This window comes from Juglans regia, chromosome 12 (assembly GCF_001411555.2).
Source record: "Juglans regia cultivar Chandler chromosome 12, Walnut 2.0, whole genome shotgun sequence".
In the NCBI taxonomy this organism is placed as follows: Eukaryota; Viridiplantae; Streptophyta; class Magnoliopsida; order Fagales; family Juglandaceae; genus Juglans; species Juglans regia.
In genome coordinates this window covers 13,954,198-13,962,113 of record NC_049912.1, presented here as the reverse complement: position 1 = coordinate 13,962,113, position 7,916 = coordinate 13,954,198, and the positions used below count along the sequence as shown (strand labels likewise).

Genomic DNA, 7,916 nt, shown 5'->3' with positions numbered 1-7,916 from the left:
CAGAATTTTCCGTTCTAGAATAGTAGCTGGTATAGTTTAGGTAGGTGTTCCATTTTGGGTCAAATTCCAGTCATTTAGGGATATTTCGGTCAATTCCAGCCAAATTCTGGTATTTCGGCCGAAATATGCATTTCGGTCCGGCATGAATGTTAACGACATTTTGGTAAATTTCTTGAAACATTAGGACACTCTTGACATTTTCTATTTTCTTTTCACCTACCCACAGAGGCTGGCAGGCAGCGATGAAGGCAAACACGAGGGACACTTGTAATTTCTTATTTCTTTTTTCACCTACCCACACAGAGACTTTGATGAGGCAAATTATCTCCAGTTTTTTTAATGAATCTAATCCCTAGTCTCTCTCCTGAGTCATACACGCAGATTAAGCATATCATCTTAATGAACAATTGTATAATTTTGTTTTTCTGAAATGTATGTTTTTAAGATTTGGATTAAAAAGTATTATTGAAGTATTTTGGAATATAGTTTGTATATATAATTAGTTTATTTATATATAGACTATCCCGAAACAGTACCAAAACAGTATCGATACCAAAATATTTAATTCTAATACCTCAACCAAAAAGGTCAGCAGAACGGTATTGAAAACTTTGTTGTCAACCCTAGATATGACATTTGTCTATTTCCACATATGCTTGAACGAGAGACCTTCGATATCGATCATTCATTTGCCCTCTAGCCTTGCAATATGGCAGAGACCGATGGGGACAAGGCGTGCACGTCCACTGCAGCTTGCCTTTGGTCAAATCCTATTGTCTTTTCTCAAATAAGGGTCTCCCATGTGGTGTTGTACCATACCTCTAAGATCAGACGATAAGATATGCAGGTTCATAATTGTTTTTTTCCGCGGTCTCACTCCAAATGTGACTTCTCATAAAGTTGGAGTTCCTTCAACTATGAAAACCACCAAAGGAGGGGATCTCTTCCCTTGCATCGATGCGACCCTCACAAAGAGATCACGAAACTAGTGTGGGCAACAAGGCTTGCCCCCTTGAAGAGCAACAGTTCTCGTACTTGACCCAACAGTTCACGAAGGGCGAGCAACAACAATGAGCACTTTTCTTGAATGTGAGCTAAAGTCTTCACATCCAGGAAGGCAAGTGAAAACACTGATGGAAAGCTTGCACCTCGAGGTGAGCAAAAACTACTTGAACCCAGGGCGATCCAACCCAGGGGTGACCAAAGAGTACTTGATCCTAACCGAGCAAAAGTGCTCAAACCTACTGGAGAAAGCAACAACAACGTGTACCCTAAGGCAAGTGAAGGGTGTCTTGCTAGGGCAAACAATGCTCCTTCCAAATTGGGACCAAAAGACCTCGCCCCAAGAAGTGCTCGTCCCAAGGGCAAGCATTAAAAAAAATATGGTGATGTTTGGTTGGACTACATGGGAGCTTGGTTCCAAGCATGTAAAGCATACCAGATCGCAACAGTGTCCGATGAAGTCCTTGACAGAAATTTCCACCAAAATTTTTTATCTCAGAACCATCAAGCATACCATAGAGCTCAAACTCTAGGGTGAGCAACAACGTCTCATACAAAAGGCAAACGAAAGTGCTTGGGTTCAATGCAAGCACCATGAAAGAGTATCAAGGTTTGGCCAGAGGCTAAAAAAGTTCATCCTAGGGGTCCTAAACCTCATTGCGGGCACCACAAAAAGTGAATGGAGGATGAAAGATAAAGGTCGGACATAAAAATAAAGGTCGGACATAAAAGTGAAGGTAGACAGAACAATGAAGGTCTAATGGAAAAATTATGATAGGACAGAAAATAAAGCATACCATCTCCATTGGATCTAATGCTTACATGGGAGCTTGGCTCTCGAGTATGTAAAGCGTACCCGATCTCCATAAGTATCTGACTCCTAGTCAAATTTGGTTGGATAACGTTAGAGCTCGACTCCTGAGCATGTAAAGCACACTAGATCACCAACAATATCCGACGTCCGATCAAATTGGTTAGATGAAGCTAGTTCTAGAGATTTCTAGTTGTCATTGGCTAGATTGTTTTGGATCATGGTTGTTCATGTCTAATTTGATTTGTTGTAGGGGTGTTTTAGTCAATTCTGATATGTGGCAGGGGCATTTCAGCTTAGCATAGGTCTCTTGCAAGAGACCTTGGTCCAAGCACCTTCTATAGCAAAGACATTTCAACCCAACATGGGGTCTATAGAGAAGCTGGGTTTCATGGTGTTCTCGTTGTTGCAATAGTGCTCTGGTCTTGGTTGTCTAAATTGGGGCATGTCTCTCCTCCTTCACTTTCTATTTACAATTTTACACTTTGACGCACCCATTTCAGCTCCAATTGAATTTCCCTCTCTTCCTTTTATCTCTCTAGGTCCTCTAGACGTAGCAGGCAGCAATAGGTAGCAGCAAGAGACAACAGTAGACAGTAGCAAGACCAGCAACAGAAGTAGCAACAACAGAAAACACAACAACAACAAATAAACAACAATGCCATGACAGTGCATCAACTTTCAGCCCCTTCAACTCACGCCAACCTCTTCCTCTTTCTTTCAATTTCGTTTTCAAAGCTTGGTTGGGTTACATCTCCGTTTTGGATACCATAGAAAAGTGCAGAACCACCACATATTCAGCCACAACACCCCCACAGAAAAACAACAATTGCATACCAGAACCATTAACACAATTGATGGTTTTGTTCAGCTTATTTTCTCCATTTCTCCTACTCCTCTTGAAACCACACGTCACTTCAAGCCGTCATCACCTTATCTTCCTCAAACACCTCACCAAGGTCCTTGGATACCCATTTGAAGCATAAAAAGAGAGCAAAACATCAACTCAAATTAGTACATACGATTTTCATTCATCTTCAGTTTCTTGCATTCTATCCATTTCAATTCCAACCCTTGTAACTAACATGCACCCCTCTTCTTATATGTGAAATAAGCTCATTTTGCTTCTTCATCACTCCTTGAATTTTGATCAAGGCAGCAATCAACCAAGCCTTAACTTTTCTATAACTTCAGTTGCTACACAAGGAAGGTCAAAGTGAGGTTTGTGCTTCTTCTTCCTCCATTTGTTTTAGATTCCTTTCCTCCACTAACACTTCTCTTTTCCATTTTATTTTGTATTTATATTTAATTTCTCCATGAAAAACTTGAACTTTATACACCCTAGAATCAATTGCTTCTCTCAATTGAGTCTAAGCTCAATTGTGACTACATTTTTCAGATTTAAGGTCAGAGTTTCTGCCATGTGCATTTTGAGTTTGACTTCAAGTTCACAATATATGCGTAAACTTATCTTCATCACTATGCATGGAATGAGGATTCTTAGATGGTTTAAAAGAAGTGTTTAATTGGTGAAATGGTTGGGTTGAGTGTTGGCTTGTTTTGGTTATAAATGTGTGTAACTTACTATGTGTTACATGGATTATGCTATGTGACTAAGGAGATGTTTGTATTCACAGTTTATCTTAGCTCATCTCAACTCATCTCACTATTATTTATTACTATTCAGCAACTTCAACTCACAAATCTCACTACTATTCACAACTCATCTCACTACTATTCACAATCCATCTCAACTCATTTCAAGTGATATTCGAATCCAAACGTCTCCTAAGAATGGCTTAAATTATGAGGTTATAATCAAGGATTCGAAATGGAAGTTGAGAATTATGGATGGCCGGTTATTTGCATGAAATGATTATGAAGCATAAGAGAATTGGATTATTGGTTTTGTGTGTATGAAATGAAATGGAGCAATGTACGGTGTCTTGGGCAGATGTCACTTAGATTATTTTTGTTCGCCTAAAAATATACTTGCAAGTTCATAGAATCATAACAAGTAGTAAAGTGTTTTAAAGAAAATGCATATCGAACCCACATGGAATAATTATGCTATTGAATATTGAAATTAACTAAATTAATTACTATTTGAAAAACTGAAATTTGAAAAATGGTTTATGTAAATTAAACTGAAGAAAATAACATTAAAATTAAGATTTTAAAAATAATAAGAATAGATCTAGAGCATTTGACTTCACCTAGCAAATTCCACACAATTTATTCTTCTTTGTTATAGAATCCCAATTATCCCAAGTTGATGATAAAAATCCCTTAACAATTCAATATTTTCTCTTGAACAATACCAAAAATATCTCCAACTAACTTAGAATATAAATTGTGTGTTTAATGTTAGGCTATATCAAAGCTCTAGAAAATAGAATTAGTTCATAATAGAATTTAAAAGAAACAGAATAAAATTGGTGTTCTTCGTTGAAGTTGGTTGATAAAGCATGCGACTCTCGCCTCTGCTCTCCAATTCTGTCTTCTTGAAAGAACACTTACAGAATAAATTCTAGAACTCTAAACTCAGCCTCGGACTAAAACTAAATCTAATATTAAGAACCAAGACTCTCTATTCATCCCAAAAGATGGGATTAAATAGATGTCAAAACTCAAGGAAACAAAATAAATGCCGCTACAATCTAGCCTAAAAATCTGGAAAATAGTTTCTAAAGATAGATGTTAACATAAAAGGAAAGTATCACAAGAATATCGGAATTATCTAAAATGGAAGATTTAGTGATATGCGGCTTGAATTGCAGAGTTCGGGTGGATTTGGTCGCCAATAGATTGATTGCGGAACTCATAAGGGTCCCACTGGGTAGATGTCGTGTGCGCTGAATATAACTAGTGGGAAGGTCACAAATGAACGAGTGGAAACACTTCTGATCGGGATGAAAGATTCCTCTCACATTTTCTTGTTGTTGCCCACAAGCTTGGAGGCAAGAAAAAACTATGTGGGCTTGAGTTTGTCAAATTTAATCCTTGAGGACAAGGATAATCTTGAAGGAAGGGGGAATGTCAAGACCCCATCAAAAACCGCCCTAGGACATGGTCCTAGGCATGCATGGGCCAGCCAACACCACCAAGGGCCAATGCCGTGGGCCCCATGGGTTCCACACCACTATCATTTGTTTATTTATTTATTTATTTTATTTTTATTTATTAAAGGACCTATTAGGGTTTCCACTTTGTATTCTTTATAAATAGGACCCTTAGGCATTTAGTTTACATCTTTTGAACCTTTGGCAAATTTCCTAAGTGGGTAGATTATTGTTCTTGAGATCACCCTTTCGGTGCTAGGCACTTGGGCTACTTGGGTACAATTCGTGAATCCCTAGTAGAGGATCATCACCTTGCAATTCGTGAATAGGTGTGATTCAACTTATCTTGTTCTTGCAACTTGGTATAATTCGTGAATCCAAGTTGTTGTTATCTTTGTTACTTTCAAGTTTATCAATAAAGAGGTTTATTTCATCTATGTGCAATTCGTGAATCATAGTTGAATTGGCTATCTTTTGTTCACTTTGTTCTTGAGTGTTTATCACTTGTTCATCGTGTTCTTCATTTGTCCTTGATGTTCATATATTTTCTTGCATATCAAAATATCCTTATAAACTGTAAAGAGAGTCTTCATATTCCTTTGTTGAGTCTATTAATCCTTTGTTCCTACTTTTCCATTTTGTTCATCTATCTTGTTCGCCCATAGTGTTCATCCAAATTGTTCATCCATAAACTTCCTTGCATCCATTCAATCCTCTCCATACACAAATTTCGACCACCACATGTGTTAGCCCTAATTTCCATATTCGGCCATATCCCAAAATACCTTTCGTCCAATCCAACTAAGCCCTAGCCGTGAGTCATACATACCATACTTGGCTTGCCCATAAATTCTTCCCATCATCCAACTTGCCCTAGCCGTGAGTCATACTTACCATACTTGGCTTGACCATAAATTCTTCGCATCATCCAACTTGCCCTAGCTGTGAGTTATACTTACGATACTTGGCTTCACCATAAATCTTCGCATATCTATAAAACCCTAGCCGCCAATCTCAAGTCCCTATAAGTAACTCTTTCCTTTTAGGAGTCTTGCCTCCATCCACTCACACAAACCCTAGCCACCCATCAAGAGTCTCATTTGGCAACTTCCTTAACTTTAGGAAAGTTGACTCATCCCAATTTAATTCCTTAATTCTAGGAACTTCCCTAGAATCACTTCATCCCTCCAATCACTCAACCATTTCCTAAAATCACTCTAGTCAACTAAGACCTTCTTCACTTACCAAAACCGAAACCCTATCTTTCCTTGATAGATTCCTACCACTTAGGAATCTTCCCTCAATCATCTCTATCTTTCCAAAATGCTACCACTCCCTAAATCATCTCCTACAAGTTAGGAATTCATCTTCCATCTTCCAATTCCTCCCAAATTTGAAATATATCTATTGCCTTAGTCAAACTTCCAATTCCTAACAACTCCCATGCATCTTAGCATTTAGGATTATCCCTAGCCACCTTAACTATCATTCAAATCCTATCTTCAATCTCCAATCCATTAATTCTAGGAACTTCCCTAGAATCACTCATCCCTTAAATCTCCCAACTCCTTCTATACACCTAGTCAACCAAAGACTCCATCTCTTGCCATATCCAAATCCTATCTTGACATATTCAAATCCAATCTTCCATCTCCAAATCCCTAAACTCAAGGAACAATTCTTGACTTTTTCAAACTCCATCTCATCTACAATATCCAATCCCTCAAATCTCTCATCCCCTAGAATCTCTCAAAGTCAATCAAAGACTTCCATACTCTACCATAGTCGGCCAGCCCTAGCCACCAAATCCTAGCCTCATTCTTCCACATCATTTCCAAATCCTAGCATCACATCCAAAGACTCCAACCCTAGTCCAACTCTTCCAATCTCGAGATCATCCTTAGCCACCACACAAAACCCAAGCTACACTTCACTCTACCAACCCTAACCATCTTCCAAGTGTCCCCAACATCAAGGGCAACCTCCAAGCCATTCTACTTAGCATCAAACACCCACATTCGTCACTTAGATTACCCAAACTCATCATCATCACCATTTCGCCACAAAACATCATACCTTCATCAACTTAGAAACTCATCTTTACCATCATACATTGCCATTATTGATCGTCCAAGCAAGAGGGCTCATGCAATCGGTCATCACAAGGAGAAGCAAGGAGAGGACAACCCAATGTTTAGGGACTAGACCGAGGTCCCTAACAGGTTGGCCCGGTATCAAAAGAATCTCCTCGTCCTCCTCCATATCAAGTACAACGAAGTCAGCCGAGAAAGGAACTAATCAACTTTCACCATTACGTCATCAATGAGTCCTCTTGGGTATTTAATAGATCTGTCCACCAACTATAGAGAGATGGTAGTTGGCTTTGCTTTTCCAAGTCCTAATTTACTGAAAACAGAGAGAGGCATTAGATTAATATTTGCCCCTAAGTTGCTTAAAGTTTTATCAAAATAGGAATTTCCTATAGTGTAAGGGATCGTGAATCTCCTCGTATCTTTCAACTTAGGCGGCAGCTTCATTTGTAAAAGTGCAATGCTTTCCTCGGTCAGCATCACAGTCTCATGCTCCTCCAACTTCCACTTGTTTGATAATGGATCTCAAACCATTGTAAAATGTCTGTACTTGGAGCCAGGTTGGGAGGTCATGATATGGACACTTACGCAATACATCCTTGTATCTCTCTCATGCCTTATATGATGATTCACCCTCAAATTGGGTGAAAGTAATGATATCATTCATTAACTTCGTTGTCTTGGCTGGAGGGAAATATTTCGCTAAAAATTTTTGTGTCAACTGCTCCCAGATGGTGGTGATGCAAGGCGATAAATAATTCAACCAAACTTTTGATTTTTTCCTAAGTGAAAAAGGAAAAAGTCTCAATCGAATTTCATCATCTGTCACTCCGTTGTGTTTAAAAGTATTCCAAATTTCTAGAAATTTGCAATATGGGCGTTAGGATCCTCTTGTGACAACCCCCCAAATTTGACAGTTTGTTGGATCATTTGAATGATGGTCAGGTTGAT

At 38.7% G+C, this 7,916-nt stretch overlaps 1 non-coding gene across 1 annotated transcript; it reads left to right on the top strand.

The window, feature by feature from the left end:
* Positions 1–7,531: 7,531 nt before the first annotated feature.
* On the top strand, positions 7,532–7,638 carry LOC118344121. The gene has a single exon (XR_004797886.1). It is a non-coding gene; the product is annotated as a small nucleolar RNA R71 (small nucleolar RNA).
* Positions 7,639–7,916: the final 278 nt, after the last annotated feature.